The sequence below is a fragment of the Petaurus breviceps genome, unplaced genomic scaffold, assembly GCF_028583685.1.
Source record: "Petaurus breviceps papuanus isolate PSGF00001 unplaced genomic scaffold, PetGlider_PUasm1.0 90865, whole genome shotgun sequence".
NCBI lineage: Eukaryota > Metazoa > Chordata > Mammalia > Diprotodontia > Petauridae > Petaurus > Petaurus breviceps.
In genome coordinates, this window is record NW_027187367.1 from 14,148,433 (window position 1) to 14,172,514 (window position 24,082).

The window sequence follows — 24,082 nt, forward strand, 5'->3', positions numbered from 1 at the left end:
TAGAAAATATTCTGGGATCCCATTATAATGCTATTCACCGCAAAGGAGAATTCAACATTAAAAAGGTCTTTTTTTTTTGGCCACATCTAAATGTAGTTGATAACAATATCTTCCACATAGCAAAATTAATCTAATTCCATCATACAGAAGTATATGAGATACCAATGTCCTAAGTAAAGAAAAGACAATGGAAAGGGCTTAGTAGAAATTACTACTATAGAACAACATGTAAACCAAGGAAAGAAAACATGAAATATCAGTACTGTAGTCCAGTATTTCACTTGCATCTCTTTGTTTTCTTTATCTATGGTTATGGGCAACAGCTTTTATCAATTCAATAATAATTGTTTTCTTAATTTCCATATTTTAACTAACTTTTATTTCCTTTTTGACTCCTACTTGCATCATATCTGTTAATCATATAATAAAATTAAATTGTCAGACATTAAACAATGAATTTTGTTTCTGGTAAATTTATTCTTTGTTCAACTCAAATGGTAACCTACTAAGATTGTTGCCACCTAGGCTAGGCTAATTTTTTTTCCTTAGAAGATGATGAAACTATTCCAATATTTAACTGGTCCAAAAGACTAGGGCTTGAACATTAATTTAGCTTTATGGTTGCCTAAATATATAAAGTTTGGCAAGGATGAGACAGAGGATCCTTAGATTTGATACATGCTTCCAACCAAAAGGGTTACTGTGGCAAATACAGAGTTCTCAAATGGATCAACGACATAACTTTGCTGAAAAGACTTTTCATACTATTGCTAAGTAAACTTCTGCTTGGTAAATGTTAGCTAGTTTCATTTCATTATAATTACAAACTTGAATGACAGGATAAGCCTGAGTCAGACCTGCCTGAACTAGAAGAGGTGGGAAATTATTTTCAGTTTTTGCTCTAAAATGTTTTACATAAGAAAAATTAATTCATACTATGTCTGACCTACTGCAACCTTGAGAACAACAACAAAACTCCAATAATATTTGATTGTGCATGAACTCACAAGAAGCAAAATGGTCATTATACCTCCTTCATCACTTGTATTATAGTTACTACTTGAGTGTTTTAGAGAGATTCTTGGAATAAAACTTAAATCATTTTTTCAACATACTAGAATTTAGTTCTCACTAAAAGGCAGTTTAAAGGATTATTAAATTTTCCATTTGGTGGACTATACAATAGAATTAAAGGATTATTTTCAACAAAACTGAAAAAAATGGATCTAGTTATATTTACAGCATTTTTTACAATGTTTTTCTATGAGCGTTCTAGTGGTAAATTTTTAAAAGACATGAAACAGAAGAAAGTACTCAGATAAAGACTGAGGAATGGATTTAAATTAGAAAAAAATCAAATTTTTAATGTGTATCTACTCATTCAGAATTTTACTTTCCATTCAGGAATCTGAGTGAGCCAGTTAAGTGGGATAAAAGAGAATGACTGGCTTGATTTTTTGAAGATAATTAACCTTATAAGAGTAACCAAATAATTATTTAACATCTTAGAAAAATTAAATAATGCCCCAGTGAAATAGCTAATGCATATCCCAACAAAAACAGTTACTACTATTTTTTACCTACAGGATTCAGGTTCAATCAATATGAGTAAATTGTACTAAAAATTAATCACTTCCAATATCAAAATGAGTACTTGTGGAGGCTAAGCAAGTTGTACAGAACTCTCCTCAAGTGCTACTTCCCAGGAGTTTTTTTTTTTCCAGGAAGCCTTCTGACCTTATTTCCCAGTTACCCTTTCCCCCCAATTGCCACAGGCATAACAATCTCTTTAGAGAACATAGAGAATAGCACAGTCTAAGCACTAATACAATACTTCTTTTTTTTTAAATAAGCAATTGGGGTTAAGTAACTTGCTCAAGGTTACATGGCCAGGTGTTTCTGGGTGGGTGCTAAGTGTCTGAGCCTGGATTTGATCCCAGGTCATCCTGACACTGGAGCTGGTGCTCTTACTTGCTGAGCCACCTGGCTGCCCCTAATACGATACTTCTTATGATACCCAACTCTCAGCCTTGAAGCCCATCAATTCTGCATATTCATAAATTCTGATTTCCTAATTCAAGTAAAGTAACTACAACAAAGGAAAAGTGGGTACAAAAAAGTAAGTAGAATAATGTACAAATTAAGATCTATGGTTTCCCTCCCCCCATTTTCCAGCTTAGAGTGAGATATTAATATGACCACATATAGGCCCTTAGAACCAGCAGAGCATCCCTGATGGTCCAACAAGTCTACTGCTTCTCAGACACAAATCCAAGTTAGAAACTTGCAGAACTCAGAGCATGGGGACAGGATCATATTTAGGCATGGATCATATATCACTACAGCAGCACTGAAAGGTTGCAGGTATCCAACCTAAGATATCTCTGAGAACCTGGAAAAATACAACATTCAATATCCTGTGAAAGCAACAAGACCAGCCTTGATTTTTCCTGTAGAACCGAGTAAAACCTGGCCCTAAAAAAGTCTTTCGTCAGAAAGTAGGTTGAAAGAATGGCCAAACACACAAATAAAGACCATTTGTGCCCGATGTGTGGTAGAGCATTCTGAGCTTATAAGGATCTGATCAGTCACAGTCAGATACACTATACCTTGACTCCAACATAGGGATGTCATTTTGATCCTCTTCAAGAACAAAAGGCCACCACCATCACCACTATAAAAAATCATCATGGTGGCAGGCACTCAAGACACAATCCCCAAAGAAGAGAATGATTTCAAAAATCTACAAGCAAAGTCAACAAAAACACATCTTGGGCACAAATAAATCTAGAATTTCTGGGAGATGAAACAAGCATTTAAAAAAAAGGGGCAGGACAGTCAAGACATGTTTTGATAAGTGAAATGAGTGTGTTTAGAGAAAAGAAGTGAAAAGAAATTTAAATTATAAAGAAAAGAACTGGAAAGGGAACAAATATATTAAAATAAGAAGTATGAAACATCGTGAACTCCTTGAAGATTAGAAGAGACCAAAAAGAAACAATGATGACTCTGTGAAATAGGAAATATAAAAACAAAATTGAAAATTGAAAAAATAAAAGATAATGTAAGGTATCTCACAGCAAAAGCAACTGGCCTGGACAACAAATTGAGAAGAAAAACTTTAGGAATAATTGGATTAACTGAAATCCATGATTAAAAAAAGTCTTGATATTATATTTCAAGAAATGAAAAAAGAAAATTGCCTAGGTCTCTTGAATTGGGGGGCAAAGTAGAAAAAGAAAGAAACCTCTTCATAATCCTGAAAGAAATCCCAAAACGAAAACTCCCAAGAACATTATAATCAAAATTCAAAGTTTCCACATCAAAGAAAAGAAAATACTGCAAACATCCAGAAGGAAAGAAACCAAGTACAAAGGAGATACACTCAGAATCAGAAACAGTTCAGCAGTCACCATTAAAAAGGACTAGAGAGCTTGGAATATTATATTCCAGAAGGCAAAGGTTTATGACCAAGAATAACTTACTCAGTAATACTGAGTATAATCATACCAGGGGAAAAAAATAGATCTTTAATGAAACAGAGGACTTCAAGCATTCGTAATGAAAAAAACTAAAGCAATGTAGAAACTCTGAAGTTCAAACACAGAAGGAGAAACATAAAAAAGTAAACATAAATGAACAATGATAAAGAACTTAATAAGGAAAACTGCTAATATCCTAAAATGAGATGATATGTGTGTCCCTCCTCAACTTCATTATCATTAGGCATAACAGAAAGAATCTGATTAGACAGAAGGCATGGAAATAGTTTTGCTACATCCTGATGATGTTAAAAGAAGAATGGAAAGAAAGGCAAGAGGAATATAATGCAGGGAGGGTAGAAGGGGTGGGATTGAAAAGATAGGAAGGTTAGGGAAAATTATCTTACATAATCAGGTTGCATAAGTAGAAGCATATACAAATAAGGAGAATGAAATGGGAGTAAGTGGCTGAAACATGAACTTCATCTTCATCTGAACCGGTCAAAGAAGCAAAAAAATATGTACACAAAGGTGGAAAAAGAAATACATTTCATTCAATAAGACAATAGGAGGGAAAGGAGATAAGAGAGAACAGGGAAATAAAGGGTAGATTAATGAAGGAATTAATCCTAAGCAAAAAACAACAACAACAACAACAAAAAAAAAACCCCAAACTCTAAAGATGTACAAAAAGATATATAACTTCTTTTGAGGTAGCAGAGAATTGTAAAGGAGAATGAACAGGTTACAGTATATAAATGTAATAGAAAACTACTGTGTTATAGCAAATGATGAAAGGTATGGTTTCAGAGAAACATGTGAAGGCTTGTATTACTTGAAGAGAAGTGAACAGGGCGCCATGAGAGCATTTATACAAAAACAATAGTATAAAAACAAACAACTTTGAAAGAATTTGATACTATGATCAGCATAATGACAAACTATAATTCCACAAGACTCAAGATGAAACATGCTATCTAACTCCCGAGAGAGGAGAAAGAAAAGTAAAGTAAAAGAAAGAAAGAGTTAAGACACACATACATGTATATATACTCATACATGGCCAACACAGAAATTTGTTTTGCTTGAGTACTCATTTGTAAGAGTTTCTTTTTTTCTTTCTGGGAAGGGAAAGAGAGAGACTTTTGCTGACTGAAAAAAATTAATTAAAAAAATTAGGGGGCAGCTAGGTGGTACAGTGGATAGAGCACCAAACCTAAAGTCAGGAGGAACTAAGTTCAAATCAGGCCCCAGACATTTACTGGGGGTGTGACCCTTGACAAGTCACTTAACCCCTACTGCCTTGAAGACAAGACAGGGACAGGGGAAAAGGGAGGGAAAATGAAAAGGAAAGGGAAAGGGAAAAGAGAAATGGAAAGAGAAGTAAACCAATATTTGGTTATGGAAATATTATGAATTTGATAACTGTTTCAATAAATGTTTGTTGAAATTAATTTTGAGGATGTTTTTCTTAGGAACTAGCAAAGAATGAATACTTTAATCTGGGTGGTGAGTAAAGCTCAGGCTCTTATTTAATACTGACTAAATTACCGAAGATGTTGATTTTGTTATGTGACATTTATCTGTATTCAGGACTTCTAAATCTACTTCTCTAGCCCCCAGTCTCTGTTGAACTCTAGTATTATATTTCCAACCAGATAACTTATTATCACCTAAAATCCTGTCTTCCCTGATGTATTTAACATTCTTCTTACATTCAATTCTTACTGCCATAAACCACAGCTCAGGCTCTATCTAAGGTTTAGATGACTACAATAATCTAACACTTTAACTGGTCCTCGGTGGCTCCTAACTCTAGTCCTACAAAGCTATCCTTGTAAGATACTAACAGTTTCAAGAGTACTTGCTGATTTTGTCTCACCCTAAAAATATTCAATGGTTTTCCAATGTCTACCAAATAAAGTACAAGCTATATTCTAAAATTCAAAATCCAAAGCCCTCCAATTAATCTTTTAAGCCCTACCTTCCCCATACTGTAGTCACTCTAAATTATCTGCCATTCCTTTAAATATTCATTATGTCTGCCACCTCTCTTCATGAACAGAACAAGTCAGAAAGGAATTCTGAGGTTATATAGTCCATAATGAGAAGGAAACCCTTCTAAAACAGCCCTAAGTCCTCTTTCCATATGAAAGCCATTTGATTCTTAAAGACAGTTATTATAACCATTGGATACTTCCCTTTTGTAGCTTATGGCAAAGTTATATTTTCTAGCATACTTCTTTGAACTAGTATCTTAGGGTCTCTCTTCTCACAACTTAATATATAGCCCTTAATATATAATCACCACACTTCTCACAAATCAACAAACATTTATTAATCCTCTATTATGAACAAGTTCATTTTAGTTGTTTTTTTCAGTTTTGTCTGGTAAAGATGCTGGAGTGGTTTGTCATTTTGTTCTCCAGCTCATTCTACAAATGAGGAAACTAAGGCAAAAAGGGTTAAGTGGCTGGCTCAGTGTCATACAGTTAGTGTCTGAGGCCAAATTTGAATTCAGGAAGATGAGTCTTCCTGATTCTAGGCCCAGCACTCTACCCACTGTACCAACTGACTGTTTAATCATGAACAAGGTAATGTTATAATTTAGGCTAACATTATTTCCTTCTTTATCACCCTACAGAGTTAGCTGCTTTTTCCTATTCAAATTTAAATCTCTTGGAAGATCTGCAAGATTTCTTCTGTTCCCTCTGAGAGAAGAATGTTCTCTTCTCATAATCACTTACTAAGAGACTACATGTTCTTAAAAGCTCAACTAAAATGCCACTGATTTAATAATCTCTGTCCTAGATCAACCTGGTCATTTATGATTCTTCTGTACTCCATACTCCTAACTATACCTTGTTAATACCACTTGTATGGAATTATCAGAAAGAGTCTTTTATGGCAGCTATTTTCACATATGGCACTTCACCTCACATAGCACAGAACTGTTTTGTACATAGTAAAATTTGTTGCAATTATCAGTATTCCTAAGATACTTGGACTTGTACAAGACATGGTCCCTGAATTGAAGGAGTATACAATTTAGAAAGGGAGATGACATAAATAACTAAAATCAAAAGGTCACAGACAGAGAGAATTTCAAGAGGCCATCTGGTCCACCCCCTGCTACCAGGTAGGTAAACACTTGAATCATCCCATGGATAATCTGTCTGACCTTTTTTGCAAAGTTCTTAAGGTTTAGATTATTTGGAATCTGCTTTAGAACAGAATTCTAGTATTAAATTACCTGCACCTCTAAAAATAGCTTGGAGTCACAGGACATGAATTTAAATTCTGCCTCAGAAACTTAATAGTTGAGTGACTTCTCTCAGGCTCAGTTTCCTCATCTCTAAAATGAGTTTAAACTCAGGAATCTCTAAGGTCCAATCCAGCTCTAAATTTATGACTTTGTGATTATATTTTGTAGTAAATTAAATTAATATATTTTGTAAAATTTTATTTAACATTTTTTTGTTTTTAAATTTTGAGTTCCATATTTTCTCCCTCCTTCTACCACCTTCCCCAATCCACTAAAAAGGCAAGCCAATATAATATCAATCACACAATTCAAATCATGCGACACATTTTCGTATTAGATGAATCCCCAAAACAAACAAAAAAAAGCAAGAAAAAAAAGTGAGAAAATTATATTTCAATTTGCACTGAGAGTTCATCAGTTCTCTGTCTGGAGGTAGATAGCATTTATACAGTATGAGTCCTTTGGAATTATCTCTGATCACTGTCTTGATCAGAAAAGCTAAGCCTTTCACAGTTGATCATCATTACAACACTGTTGTTACTATGGATAATGATTGCCTGGTTCTTCTCATGACCCTTTGCATCAGGTCATATATGTCTTGCCATGTTTTCCCCACCACCACCCCCAATCATTTTTTTTGCATGACAATCATATGCCACAAATTGTTCAGTCATCCCCAAATTGATTAATACACCCTTGATATCCAATTCTTTGCCACCACAAAAAGAGCTGCTATAAATATTGTTGTACATACATGTCCTTTCCTTTGATTTGTTTGGGGGTATAGACTTAGTAGTGGTATTGCTGGGTCAAAGAGCATGCAGTTTTGTAACACTTTGGGCCTAGTTCTAAATTGTCCTCCAGAATGGTTTGACCAGTTCACTACTCCACCAGCAATTCATTTGTGTACCTATCTTTCCCTCATACCCTCCAGCATTTGTCATTTCTGAAAGGTGTGAGGTAGTACCTTAGTACTGTTTAATTTGCACTTCCCTAATCCAGTGATTTAGAACATTTTTTCATATGACTATAGATAGTTCTGATTTCTCCTGGAAACTCCTGCTTATATCCTTTGACCATTTATCAAATGGGGAATGGCTCTCATGTTTATAAATCCAACTCAGGTCTATACTCAGAATGTATTTGAGAAACCAGGCCTTTATCAGAAAAACTTACTGTAAATTTTTTTTTTATTACTTCCTTTTCTATGGTACCTTTTAGCAAAACATAGTTTCCTTAATTATCTCTTTCAATTATATCTATTTTTGCTTTTGATTTGTCTGAGATCACGACTGCTACCCCCTGCTTTTTTACTTCAGCTGAACCTTAACAGATTCTGTTCCAGCCCTTTATTTTAACTCTGTGCATGTTCTTCTCTTTCAGGTTATTGTTTATACACAATGTATTGTAGATTCTTGTTTCTAATTCATTCTGCTCCCCACCTGTTTTATAGATGATCTTATCCCATTTACAATCATAGCTATGATTACCAAAACTGTATACTTCCTTCCATCCTATTTTCAATCTCATTTTTATCCTGCTCCTCCTTAAATATGTTTTGCTTCTGACCACTGCCTCCCTTGATCCACACTCCCTTTTATTACTCTCCTTTTCTTCCCCCCTGTATCGCCGCATATCTCTTATCCCCTTTCCTTCCTGTTTCAGAATTGGGTAACACAGATTTCTACAACAAACTGAGTGTGTGTGTACACAGTATATGTATATATACTTATATATATGTATAGTTCCTTCTTAAACACATTCCTGATGAAAGTGGGTTTCCAGAACAAAGAGCCCTTCTCCCCTTTCTAATTCCTCTGTGTCAATTCTTCCTCTCACACCTCATTTGTATAAATAATTACTCTCTATAGCTGTTCCTAAATGGTTTTACTTTTTAAAGTCATATAATACTCAGGTCTACCCCAATCTTTCTCATGAACTACCCAATTACTAATCACAATCTTAGACATTCTTTTTACGTTTTACATGCACAAAACATTAACAGTCTGTCTTAATGAGTCCCCTGTAATTAATTTTTGGTATGTACCTCATATTTCTTTAGGTTCTCGTATATCAAATCTTTGATTAAATTAAGGTGTAGGTTGTTTTTTTTTTAAACAAAGTCCTGAAAGTCTAACAGTTCATTAATATGTCCTTTAAAAAAAATTCAGAATCATACTTAGCTCTGTTGGGTATGATATTCTGTCTGGAAGTCCAGTTCTTTTGCTCTTCCATATATAGTGTTCCAAGACCTGCAGTCTTTTAGTGTTGCTGCTGCTAGGGCTTGTGTGATTCTAATTGTGGCACCACCATATTTAAATTGTTTTTTATTCTCTTGAGGCTTGTAATATTTTATCCTTGAACTGGAAGTTGTAGAATTTGACTATAATACTTCTATGGGTTTTGGAATCAAAAGACAGTTATTATAACCATCAAGTACTTCCTTTTGGGGGCTTATGGTAAAATTATATTTTCTAGCATACTTCTTGCAGGTGGTGAAGGGTAGATTTTTTCTATTTCTACCTTCCCCTCTCATCCTAATGCTTCAGAACAATTTCCTTCAATTTTTTCTTGTATTGATGTATGAAGATTCTTTTTTTGATCATAGCTTCTAGGTAGTTCAATTATTCTTAATTTTTCTCTACTTGATTTGGTCTCCAGATCAGTTGTTTTTCTTATGAGATGTTTCACATTCTCTTCTATTTTTTTCATTTTTATATTTTATTATTTCTTAATTCTTATAATGCTGGATTTCTCTTGCCCAATTCTGATTTTCAAGGAGTCATTTTCTTCCCTAAGATTCTGGATCTCTGGGGCAGATAGGTGGTGCAGTGAACAGAGTATCGGCCTTGGAGTCAGGAGGACTTGAGTTCAAATATGGACTCAGACACCTGACACTTAATACCTGGGTAACCTTAGGCAAATCATTTAACCTCAATCGCCTTAACTTTCTCCCTAAAAAGAAAAAAAAAATCCTGAATCTCCTTTTCTAATTAGTTGATGTTCTTTTCATAATCTTCTTGTTTTTCTTAGATTGCAATTTATTTTTTAGCTTTTCCCCACTCTCATTTGATTTTTAAAGTTTTTTTTTTTAAGTTTTTCCATGAATTATTTTTGAGGTGACCATATGACGTTGCTCTTTGAGATGGAAGAGGGCATTTTTGTCAGTATACTTCTCTGAAGACAAACCCCAGCCTTCTCTATTCCCATAGTAACTTTCTATGACTGCATTCTTTCTCCTTTGCCTGTGCTGGTTTTTTTTTTTTTGGTAGTAGTTTAATTTTTATAATCACCTCTAGTCCTAGGGTATGGGGGATGGTGCTTCTGTCCTCAGATACTCCTTTAGTTCTCCCCTCTGGCCTAGAACTAAAACCAAGAGATTCAGCCTTCTGTAAATGCCCACAGCCAGTGGCATCCCCCTCCCACTGCTTCTGCACTCACCAGGCATGCACTGGTTCCTCTCTGACTCTGCTGTGTCTCCACAGCACAGTTGGGTCTGGTGTTCATTGTCAGCAGAGGTTCCCTCAATCTTCCTCAGCTCAGATACTCAACAACACCACTCACTGTCCTGGGGTAAAACGTCCTGTGGCTGGAGCCAAGGCAGCCTCCCAACCCAGCTAATCCCAGGGTTTGCCTCAGGTTTAAGCAGGCCTAGGACCTAGCCTGGATGTGTTTACTCTTCACAGGGACCAAACCTAGTTCTGGGAGTTTTCTTCAGATCTTCTCTGTCCAAGGAAGTCCTCTGTTCTGTCCTTACTCTTATTGATTTTGGCCATTGTATGTTTGCCCTGAGGCACTACTTCATTTCTTTTGTGGGAGAAAATTTTGAGAGCTTAGAATTTGCTAAACTACTGTGCCATATTCCCAGAATTCTCCTCTCAAGCTGTGTTTTTATTAAGAAAATTTGTAGGTTATTTAGAGTTATTTTTTGCCTCTAGATTTGTGTACTTGGTATCCTTGATATCTGTTTATCCTGCGGGGTTTTTTATTAATTAATTTTTCCAGTCTTATTCCTGAATTAGAGCTTTTTTATTTTAAGGCCTTTTGCATTTCCAGAGCATACTCTGAAATTGTTTAGCTTTGCTGTATATTATCTACAGATCCTCCTGCTGCTTATCTCTGGGTACTGAGTATAGTATTCTTCAAAGATTACTTACAAACTTTCAGTGAGGCCTAAGCTGTTTGACTTAAGGCAAAATCTGATCACTGCCTGCCTGGTGTGAGTTTTGCCAGCTCCTGACTCTGGTTTGGGTCTAAGGGACATAACTATAGACTTGTCCCTCACTGGAAACCCAGAAGACTTCTACTGGCTCCAGATCTTATCAGCTTATGGGAATGTTTCACAGTTTCAGAGTAACTGAATTGCATTGGTTTCTGATGCCTGCCCTTGTGATTCAGTTACACATCTCAGACTAGTCTAGGGGCTGAATGTGCAACTTTAATCTAGAGTCAGTGTCATATAGTTGCTGCTCATTTGTGTGCCTATTCTTTGTCCATAGCCCAAGGCCAAGTCTGACCTCATCCAATGGATGAGCAAATGCTCCTTGCCCTGAAACAGTCATATATTACCCCATGCATAGCTTCAAGTGCCTTCCTAAGTCCACACTGAATCAACCTGTACTACCTGTCACCATAGTTCTCCCCTCTCAGAGTAAAGCTACTCTGTATATATGTCTTGTATGGACCTAGCTATTTACATATTTTCTCCAGCACTGAAATATAAACTCCTTAAGGACAGGGACTGCTTTTCATCTTTCTCTGTATCTCCAATGCTTAGCATACAGTAAGTGCTTATAAATTGTTGAATGAGAAACCTTCCCTACAAGCTGAAAGAGGTTTATTAGAAATATTATTTGGGTACAAGATGATATTTAATCAGATGCAAATCAGGATTCAATTTATATTTCATTATTTGCAAGGACATCAAAAACCTTGCCAAATATTCTAATGAAATAAAAAATTCACTACATGTCTACAACATTCCTTCAATCTACCAACCTGGTAACTACATCAAAAAAATTAAATGAGGTTAGCAATGGGCTGAAATGTTCTCTAAATGAACCATTTTTGGAACCTGTTAAGCAATGCATTCTTTAAAAAATGTTTATATACCATCTGTTTAGCAATCTGTTCTAGAATTTTGCTTAAGATCAATATGTTTCCAGAATCTAGCCTCATCTTCTCCTTGAAAATTATTACATTATTTTTTATTCAATCCAATGCACATTTATTTAGTGTCTACTATGTTCAGTGTACTAAGACTACAAAGATTAAATAGTGGTTCCTCCCATCAGAGAACTTAGAACCTAGTAGGAATGATAGTATAAGAATTCCTGATGCTATTCTGTGTAAGAGAGATTCAAATACAATAGTAAAAGAGAAATCATTTATTGGGTACTGTTAGTAGATGGGAGAGAGGGGATAGCAGAGATCTCAAGTCTGCCTCAAGATAGCAAATGAAGTGGGGCTAGAAGGAAGGGAAGGATTTTACTAGGCAGGTATGTGAGATCAATCCATGAATCAGATATGAAGTATGCAAAGAAACAGTGATGAGAAAGCACAGGGTACTAGGGAATTGTGAATAATTTGACAAGAAGATGGTGAACAAAGGAGAATAATGTGCCTTAATGCTGGAAAAGTAACTTGGAGGCAGACTGTGGGCAGTATTAAATTCCAGGTTAAATTGCTTGCTTAGGTCTTTGGGAACTTCTGCTGTACACAAATTTCAAAGACTGCTGACCATAGTTCTGAAATCACGTTTGCCAATTTTTCAAGTACTCTGGAATGTAATTTATTTTGCCCTAGGAACATGAATTCATTTAAAGTGGGTAGGAACTCTCTTATATGATTTTCTCATTTATGCTGAGCTTAAGTTTCCTGTTTAACTATGTTTATTTTACTTGTTCTAGTTTGAAAATCATTCTTGATGGAGAAGATACAAGTAAAGCAGTAGCCAAAAAGGTTGGCCTTCTATCTTACCATGAATCCTGGGATCCCATTCTCTCCAATTTCTCTAGCAGATTATTTTCACATTCCCTCTCTTATTTCATCCTCTATCTACTGAGTCTTTCTTTGCCACTTACAAATTATTTCATGTCTCACATTCTTAAAATACTCTCATTTATCCTACCGTCCCCTCTAGTTATTGTCCTATATTTCTCCTCCCCTTTGCAGTAAACTCCTAGAGAAAGAGGGCTTCACTAGGTGCCTTCATTTTTACCCTTTTCTTCTCCTTTCCTCTAAACCCTGTATATTCTGACTTCCACCCCAAATATTCAATTGAAAATGCACTCTCCAAAGTCACTGATGATTTCTTCATTGCCAAATCAAATAGCCTTTTATCAATTCTTATCCCTGTTGGACTCTGCAGTATTTGACATTGTTATTTACCTTCTCCTGAGTACTTTCTCATGACTAGGTTTTTATGACATTACCTTCTCCTAGTTCCTCTCCTATCTATGTAATCACTACTTAATTGCTGGTTCTTCATCCATGTCACTCCCACTAGTAATGAGTGTGCCCCAAGGCTCTGTTTTGGTTCCTTATCTATTCTCCCTCTGTATCAGGGATTATTTAACATGGCATCTGTGAATTTTTTTTAACAGTATTTCAATATAATTGGTTTCCTTTGCAATCTTAGGTATTTGATTTTAAGCATAAAAATATTCTGAAAAGGGATCTATAGGCTTGATCAGAATAACAAAGACACACACACACACACACACACAAGAACTACTGCTTGGTGACTCCTTCAGTTCCCATGGAATAGTATTGCTATACAGATGATTAACAAGTCTGTATAAAAAGTTCTAGTCTCTCTCCCAAGCACTAGTCCCACATTACCAACCGACTTTCTAGACATCTTGAATTAGATGTCCTACATTAATAATGAATAATTAATTTCACACTAAATAATGAAGAGCAAAATGAGCAGAACCAAAAGAACATTGTGTATAGTAATAGCAATATTGTTTTAAGAAGAACTTTCAGTGAATAAGTTATTTGGACTATTATAAATACCCAAATGAACTATTAAAAGACATATAAAGAAAGATCCTATCTGCATCTGGAAAAAAAAACTGATAAATTGAAGTCTGTATAGGGCAATTTTACACACATACACACACACACACACTTCTCTATTTGTGTCTAACAATAGTCATCTCTAGGGAAGGAGTGGGGGAGAATAAAAAAGCAGAAAATTTACATAATTTTGTTTTATAATTTGAAAGGAATAGCAAGTTGTGCATAGTACATCTGCACTTTCATGTGCAATATCTTTTTATTGTACAATATTACAGAAATTTCCTTTTATTCCATAAATTAAAAAAAAATCTTAAACACACACAACTGAATTCATTATCTTTTCCCCAAAACCTTCACCTATCCAAAATTCTCCCTTACTACTGTGTGTACCACCATCTTCCCTGTCACCAAGGTTCACATGCTAGGTATCATACTTGACTTCTCATTTTCACTTACTCCACATATTCAATCTGTCAGTGAATACTGTCACTTCTCCCTTTACAACACCTCCAATAAGTGTTCCCTTATTTCTAATCAAATAGCTACCACTCTAATTCAGAACCACATCATCTCTCACCTGGACTAATGCAGTAACCTCCTAACTGATCTCCCTGACTCAAATGTTTCATTACTCTAATTCATTCTCCATTAAACTTCAAGATGATTTTTATAAAGCATAGGTCTGGCTATGTGATTCTCCTCCTCCATAAGCTCTAGTGACTCCCCAATTACCTCCAGTATCTTGGTACTTAAAAGTTGTCAATAACCTGATGCTCTTCTATGTTTCCAGTCTTCTTAAAGTTACTTCCTTCCATTCACTGCATGATCCAGCAACACTAGTATACTTAAACGGTTGGTTCCCTGAATCATATCTACCCTATGCACAGCTGTTCTCGTGGAATGCTTGGAGCTTCTTTTAAGATTGCCTGCCTCCTCAAGGCCTTTCCTAGGTCTCCCAGCTGCTAATGCTCCCCCCTCTCAAAATGTACTCTCTGTGTATGTGGATCTCTCTGGTCTGCCTCTCTCATCTACTTAGTTGTTGCCATGATGTCTGTCCCATTACAATGTAAGTTCCTTGACGGCCAGTAAGGTCTTTTTTCCAATTTCTTTGGATACTTACATACTTTGTATACACAATGCCTGGGCACATACCAACTGTTAAATAACTATTTTTTGCACTGACTTGATTAAGTGCCAACTAATGTGCTATATTTTCAAGGATATTACATTCAAAGCTTACCTTGAACATAGCAATGGACAAATTAATAGCAGCTAAATTTATGTAGCAATATAAGGTTTGACAAGTTGCTTACATATATTATCTCCTTTGGTCTCCATAAGAATCCTATGAGATTGGGGTATCATTATATCCTATTTTACAGAAGAGAAAACCAAGACTTGAAAAGGGTTTACTAACTTGCTCAGGGTTACACAGATAGGGTTTGAGTTGGAATTTGAACTCAAGTATTCCTGACTTAACGTCTAGATTCTATCCACTAAGTGAAACTACCTCTGAACGTATTTGTCTCAGTGTCTCCTTTTCTCATATCTCATTGCTATTCAAGTACTGACTAATTAGCACAGTAATTATATACCATCTTATATTTTCCCGTAGTTGTTTTTTTTTCCTTCATTCATTCAACACACATATAAAAAACAAGTAACTAGTTTATTATCATTCTCTCTGAAAGCTAGAGAAATCTACTGTTTTCCAATCTTGCTTTAATTTACCTCAGAAAGATACCCTGGAGATTAGTTCAATATGATGTCTTGAGTTCCTCAAAAGAAAGGCATTACAAAAATATAAGCTTGACAAGTATGATAGATAAATGATAAGATAATTGCCATCACCCCTACACTGTTAACATTAAAAGGTTGAGAAGAGTTTTGAAAATAAGAGAGACAAAGGCATGACTTTAATGAGTTGTAGAATTCTATCCCTGCAAGAGAGGGGTGCTAGTAAATCACTGTCTACCTTTTTATAGTGATAAAGAACAAGTTCACAACAATCTAAAAAAGAAGGTATGGAAGCTGATGTGTCATTAAATATCTTCTTGGTTCATCTTACTTTTTTATTACTGTTAGTTTTTGCTTCAGGTCAAGGAGTTGTATTAGTATAAATATAATATTTGTTCTCCTGGATTTATTATTAAGTCCTAGGAAAAGAATAACATCTGTAGAAGTATTATATAAAAATATAAAACTCTGTGTACATGTTTTCTGATGCAATTGTCTTAAATCTCATATCTAGTATGTCTATTTTACTACATAATGTTGCTATGTGAAGAGTAGGTTTTCTGCTCCACACATAGTTCAGGCAGAGTAAATACAGTTATGACTACTAATTACAAGGAAAAGATCAAATTGTATTACATGGTATTACCCTAAAATACAATCAGAAGGTAAGGAAAATGTACAAGTACAAATCCTTGTGTATTGGGCTTGAACTGTTTCTGGCCTAGGTGGAAGATTCTGGTAATAACATAAGTTACAAATAGTAGCAAGAAGACAACAGAGGTAGCAATGACAGAGTAAGAACATTTGTGGAGAAGGTCTAGCTGCAAAGGGTAAAGACAAAATGAATAGAATAGTGGCTGCAAAAGATGTATACTAGGGGTCAAACAACCTTTCAAAATCCAAATGCCAAGCTGCTCACACTGTTCTTCTGGTCCTTAGTGGGGAGAGGAAAGAGAATGGACACCTGGAGTTGACAAAGGGTATCATAACGTCTCCTGCTGAAATAGCCCTCCCATAGAATTTGTCAGATATTCATTTAGTCTCAAAGTTGTCTTGGCTAATACTATTTGCCAGCTGTATGAACATGAACAACCGTCATAACCAATCTGAGTTTGATTTATTTTTTTTTAATGTAAGATCCTTGAGAATATCTTCAGCCTGTTTAGCACAGCTCCTAGCACATAGTTAGCACTTAATCATTAAGTCAGTGCAAAAAATAGTTTGATAAATTTCCTCATCTATAAATGAGGATTATGGTATTTGTATTAGCTACCTGACAGTGTAAGCTTAAAGCAAAGGGCCCATATAAGTATCAGCTAGTTTATTAAAATATGAAATGTGCATTATGATCCTTTTAGTTGTTCAGTATTAGTGAACCTGAAACATTTTTATGAGACAACCAGATAGCTGAGGAGATGGTAGTTTTGATTTGGGAAAAGTAACAGAAGAGAGAAGGAAGGAAAGAAATTTCTGGAGCATAGGGGACTTCAGGGAAAAGGAAGGCCAGAGATAAAACTAAGTGGAACAAAAATGAAAATTCACATAATGACCATATATTTGAAATAAAACACTATATTGGAATTCAATTAATTATTGACTCCAAAGACTAATGAAGCATATCTTTTTCCTTCTAATAGATAAGTGGCAGAGTACAGAGAACAGTCCTTATCAAACATGTCAAGACTGTTTTGCTTAACTTTTTATCTTGGTTGCAAGGAGTGAAGGGAGTTATTAAAAGGCTGGTACTGACAGAAATGCCAAAATTTCATCACTTTTTTCATCGATGTCATTTATTTCTTATCCTTAACTATATTTCCCAATGTATTGTTATCCCTATTACTTATACTATCATCCCCAATAACAAAGGATAAAGGGGGGGGAGGTCTTTACATCAATACATCAAAAAAATTGGGGCATTATATATGATGTTTTACACATATGATTCCCCAGCCATACAAAGAAGGGGGCAAGATGCTTTCTTATACCTTACAGGGAGGGGGGCCAGGCTTGGTCATCACAATTTCACAATACTCTGCTTCAAGAGTTTTATTGTTGTTCTTCCTTCTTACAGAGTTGTAGTTGTCTTGTTTGCTTGTTTCTGCTACTAACTTGACTTTCTATCCATTTTTATATGTCTTCCTTCTCTGTATTCATCTTTAACTTGCCTATCCATTTCCCACTGGATGGTCATCTACATTATTTTCAATTATTTGCTACCTCCAAAAGTGCTGTCATATTTTGGTGTATTGGGGGCTGTTCTTTTTTTTTTTTTAATCTCATCTCCCTGGCATTCAGGAGCCAGATCTCTGAGTTAAAGGATGTGGACATTTTGGTAATTTTTTTGAGCATTCTTATAAAGTGCCTTCCAGAAAGGATGGACCAATTTAAAGCTCTACCAACAGTGCATTAGTGTGCCTGTCTCTCCACAACTATATTTGCATTGATTAGGCTTATCTTTTTGTCATCTTAGCCTATTTGTTAGGCTTGTGGTGAAATGGCAGTTACTTTGATCTGAATTTCCCTTATTAGGGATTTAGAGCTTTCTTTCAAATGGTTGTTAACAGTCTACAAAACTACTGACAAATGTTTGTTTGTATCCCTTGACCAACAGTATTATCTTGTTAAAGTATTAATAAAACATTTTAATTTATTTAAAGAAAGAAAAGGGTGGGTTAGGTGCCAAAGTCATCAGCTTTGGACTGCCAATGGGTACTATTAGACAATGAAAAACCAGGAATAAAGAAGCAAGACCACAGGAAATGGGAGGAAATCAAAGACAAATTTAAATTAACTTGCAAATGTTCCTAGAGTCCTTATAACTTGTCAGAAGTACCAATGAAAATCACAGACCTTGCTACTTGACCTGTGTCTGGCTTAAATTGTTCAGGATTAAGTGTTATGAAGGAATATTCACAATATGAGTTTCAAAGGAAGTGGAGAAAAGAAAGGAAGACAGTAGAAAATCAAGTTTGAATAAGAGTTCAGAGGAGGTAAAAGGGTTACCTTTTTGTTTGCACTATTCCCACAGAAGAGAAAGATTATTTATAACATTGACTTGATCTAGCATAAATTATTGAGAAAATTTTTAAACAATCCCTGTTTGTTGCCACGTATTCTTTGTTGTCATTTAGTCTTGTCTGACTCTTTGTGACCCCATTTGGGGTTCTCTTGGTAGAGATACTAAAGTGGTTTGCCATTTCCTTCTCTAGCTCATTTGACACATGAGGAATTGAGGCAAACAGCGTTTAGTGATTTGTCTAGGGTTATGCAACCACTAAGTGTCTGAGGCCAGATTTTAACTCGGGTCTTTCTAACTCTAAGCTCAGAACTCTATCCACTAAGCCATATAAGCTGCTTCTTTGCTATACTTAGGTTACATTAAAAGAATAAAATAGAAGCACTATGTTTTAATGAAAAACTTCCAAGAATAAGAGTCAAGAGATACCCGGATTTGAAACCCACTTTTGCTGCCTTCTAGTTGACTCTGGTCACATAAGACACTACATCATAGACTTGGAGCTGGAAGGACCTGCAGGTCATCTAATCCAAGCCTCCTGTTTTAATGTGAGGAAAATGAGATCCAGAAAGTTGAGATAACTTGTCCAAAGTCGCATGAGAAGCAGAGGTGAGCTCTCAACCCAGGTCTTCTACATCTTATATTCTTTCCATTGCATCTGGCACCTCCTTAAATGAATCATTTAACCTTACTAGATTCTCATTTTCTTCATCTGTAAAGTCAGGATAACAATACGTGTAGTATCTACTTCATAAGGTTAGTTATTAAATAAATTAAATTATTAAAATAAGGATTTAAGAATTAAATAAACACCCATGTACTTCACTTCCAAATTAAAGAAGGCAGGAGGAAGAAGAGAAGACAGAGGTGACTTTAATTAGCAGGTGTTTTTAAAAATTATCTGTCACTAAATAGAGAGTGCAATACATCATCCCTTAAATAGCAAAGGACTGATTTTTTTCACCCCACATTCAAGGCACTCTCTTCAAGCTAACTTTTTGTGGTTTTCATTGCCTCTTCAAGATAGAACAGAAAGAAGAGGGAGAAAGGCAAAGACAAAATGATGAAGAAAAAGATCAGTTTCTAGAGATTCCTATGCTACAAATCCATACAATTAGGACTTTAGTGATATTTTCAAGTATTTAAATGTTGAACAGACTATGTTTGAAGAAACTAATCAATGGAATGATTTTGATAACTAGGAGAATAATGTATACAACAACAACACTGTAAAAATGCATAACTCTGAAAGATTTTAAAACTCTGATTAGATATAATGAAAATCAATGATACTTGAGTTTTGATGAACAAGAATGCTACCCAACTCTTGACACGGAGTTGAAAGACTAAATATGCAGACAAGAAACATAGTTTTAGAAATGGCCAATATAAGAATTTATTTTGACTGGCTACATATTTGATATAAGAAATTAGTTTTTCTTTTCTTTTTTTTCTAGTGATCAGATAGTGGGGAGGAGGGTTGAGAGTAAATAAATCCTATGTTTAAATTAATTCTATCCATATTTCTTCTCTGCTTATCAAGCACAGTATTCCCTTGACAAACAAATGGATTTTTGTAGTATGATAGTGTAAACAAAAGGTCATGAATGACTTCCCCAATTGGTAACCATTCCTTTGCACTAACTATTCAGATATTCATGACAAACAGAACAGAAATACAATTAGGCTTTAATACTGAGTTTTACAAATAAGTGTCCTCTAAGCAAAGAAAAGAAAATAAGTAAAATGATCCTAGCACTGTACTAATTAGTTAATATCTGAGAGACTAGTTGGACAGAGGTAACACAATCAAACATGAAGTAGATGAAGACTTTCCAAAGATATTTTATAGCTGATGCTTATTTGGTTTCCTGCCTCTCCATTCAAATTTTTTTTTGCATACAGGATAGGCTGTTGTGTGTGTGTGTGTGTGTGTGTGTGTATGTGTGTGTGTGTGTGTGTGTTTGATGCAGATCCTGGACTGTGTTAGGCAACCATGTAGGATGTAACATGGGGAGGTGGAGGGCATGTATAAGAAAGGACATTTCAATATTACTTTTTGTAAATGTACATATTTTAATGTAAGAAAATACCATTCTTCATTGTTGATAACAAGTCAAGACATGTATTTCAGAAGGGAACAAAGCTTCCAGTGTACAATAACACAAAGGGCAACAATTGTTCTTTCCAGTGTATTAAGATTATCTAAGATTTCTTAAAAGATTAAATGATTAAGAATTGTATCCAACATCCCACTGATTACCATTATCATTACCAATATCATAAGGAACAATGCAGAGAGACACAGGTGCATCAAAGGTATTTGCACAACTGGCATAGAGCAGGGCTTTTTAACCTTTTTCCACTCAAAACCCCTTCAGCACTTCTTAAACTGTGGGTCGTAAAAAGGGCTGTGACATGGAAGATGGAGTCTGCAAAGTCTAAACGGAAGAGAGATTCTCAATCGATAGTGACATTTTTCTGATTCTTCTATTCACAGATGACACTGCTCAGACTGCAAGGGATCCCGGAAAACTACAAAAACTTCCTGCCACCAAAGTCCATCTCTCTTTAATACCAAGGTGTAATGTAATGCCAAGGAAAGGCAACTTCCCAAGGTTCAGAATACCAGCATAGGTGCTCTCCATTTTATTCAGTGACCAACCAAGAACAGAGAAGATTAAAACATGACATCATTCCAAATACAGCATTTACTAAGTGTAATTAAATAATCTCCAAGTACTACCCCACCCCAGGACCTTCCAATCATTCAATCAATTACAAAGTCTCTGTTCTAAATACTTCTCCACCCCTAGGCTATACCTTAATTAAGTCCACCACTAAGCCCCTCTTCTCAAATGGAGATTAGTTTCCAAACATAAGGTCAAAAGTTCCCCACCCCTGGATCACAATTGAATCTACCCCAGAGTTACATCAAGTTTAAACACAGCACTTAATACCCAAATGGAGGTCTTTTCTTCATCTTGACAGGAGGCAAGTTCTCAGCAATCTTAGTTCCTGGGGAGACAAGGCTTAGCAAAGCCACAAGATACATTGCCAGTCCCTTCATGAATTTATCCTCTGTCTGTAGAACAGTCCTAGAACCCCTGAACACATTAGCAAAGCCCTCTCCCAGGATTTCTGTAAACATACAACAAGAAAATCCTTCTTCAGGGCTTCTGAACCAACAGAAAGGCTCCCAGACCCCTGCAACAACAGCACTGTCCTTCACCAGTGGACAGTATTCACTCTGTCTGCAGGACAGTCTCCAGACCCCTGCAACAACAGCACTGTCCCTCACCAGTGGACAGTATTCACTCTCTGTCTGCAGGACAGTCTCAGGGCTTCTTAACCAAATGCCAGGTTCCAGGACTTCTTCAACAGGACAGTCTTTCACCAGTGGACAAATCCGGCAAAACAACATCAAAACAGACAGACAAAGCACCAGCAAAACAGCCATGTCTCCTCAGTCCCTGGCAGCTCAGGGGGCAGGTCCCAAAAGTCGAGGGCAATTCAAAGCGGCCACCAGCAATTCTCTTAGCCTCTCTCTCTCTCCATGAGGTGCTGCTTCCAAAAAGATCTTCCGCCTCTCCCTAGTGTCTCTCCAAATCTACCTCACCAGCTCCTCCCAGTTCAGGACTTTCTTTTCACATCAACAAGCCCATCCCACAGGTGGGATTAACAAACTCTGGGTTTTAACACAATCAATTTGAAAACCAAGCCAATACAGTGAATCTTTAATTGCCATTACTATCACACAAGGTTCTCCAAGTGATGCTTTATGACTACCAATAATGGAACACTATGATCTCTTACAAATCAAAATGACAGGTGACCCATATGGGAAAGGAAAGTCACGTGGTAGGCACAAGCAGGTTGCAGCATACTTACTAACATGACTTGTACACAATATACTGCATAATATACAGTACAATATTAGAGTATATATACATGACCAGAAAAGTATATGGACCAGTTTTATAAATAGGGTGTGTGGAAATCACTTGATTACTAATGTGATCAAGGAAATACTAAATTAAGAAAGAGTAAGGGTCATAAATGCATTTCCAGTTCTGAAAACTTCTTAATGTCAGGGGATGGGTTTGTTCATTTCTGTTCATTTTTCTCTTATTTTCTAGTGGGGGTCAGGTCTTTTTCTTCTAACTTTCACTGCCACATGTCTAGAATGAGCTGTCTCCATTTACTGTGACTCAAGTTGTTCTTGCCAAGATAATAAATAATCTAATCACTAAATACATGGATTTTTTTCATCCTTGATGAAACTACTTGACCTCTCTCCATTTGACACTGCTGACCATCATCTTAATACTCTCTCCTCCTCTGAAAGTGCACTCTTGTGGTTCTCTTATCTCTCTGACTGTGGTTTCTGTCTCCTTTCACCCTTAACATTGCATAATTTTTGTCCTTTACCCCCCTCTCTTTATATTCTCTAGGTAATTACCTATTTGCTGATGACCAAAATCTATATTTCTAGCTAAACCATCTTTACTGAGCTCTATTCCTGTATTTCAAACTTCTTGATAGTTATCTACATTTGGGTTTCTAGCTTTCACTTCAAATTCATTATGCGCAAAACTTGACTCTTTCCACAAAACTTTCTTTCCCAACTTTATCTCTGTTGATTATACAAACAACTCCCTGAGTCCAGGGGTGGAGGACCTGTGACTTTAAGGCCACATGTGGTCTTCTAGGTCCTTGGGTGAGGCCTTTTGACTGAGTCCAAGTATCCCTAAGGGGATTTGTTTTATGAAGTTTGGATTCAGTCAAAGGGCTACAGTGGAGAATCTTGGTTCCCCACTCATGTGTCAATTGCTTACTTTGCAGTATCAAGCCTTTATTATTTTTAAAGGAAATACAAATTACCAGGACATTAAACACAGCCAGTCCTATTCAATGTAAGTGTAAAAATATTCCCAATCAAAATATTTGGGGTGGGGGTTATCAAAAGTTTTTAGTTATCCATACTGCAATAGATAAAGTGCTGGACTTGGAGTCAAGAAGGCCTGAGTTTGAATTCAGCTTCAAACCCTTAACTACCTATGTAAGCTGGACAAGTCACTTAACCACTCTGATTCTACTTCCTCACTGATAAAATGGGGGAAATAAAAGTACTTACCTTACCGGACTGTCATCAAGATAAAATGATATATTACAGCACTTTGTAAATATTAAAGTGCAATTTAAATGCTAGCTGCTATTATTATCTCCTTCAGTAATAAATAAAAATGACTGGAATTAGAACCAGGCACACAACCATACGTAGGCTAAGATGATACAAAATTAAAGAAAATGCATTAGATGATTTCAGACTTTAAAATATAAAATAGAATCTACACTGAAAGAAAGCCTGGGCCCTGTGAATGACTGTAGAAGGCACAGACTTGAGAGTATTTAGGACTTTTGAAAAATGAAAATATTCAATGAATATTTGTCATAAAACAATAAAAACTCTGGGCTCTTTCTCAGGTTCTGTATCATATTCTTCTAAGCACCAAAGTGAAATCCTACACATAAAACTAAACAAATTAAATGACA

At 35.8% G+C, this 24,082-nt stretch overlaps 1 protein-coding gene across 4 annotated transcripts in view; it reads right to left on the reverse strand.

Moving 5' to 3' along the window:
* BTBD9 (BTB domain containing 9) overlaps positions 1-24,082 on the reverse strand; it is a 503,538-nt gene that overhangs the window by 261,933 nt on the left and 217,523 nt on the right. The window lies entirely within an intron of this gene.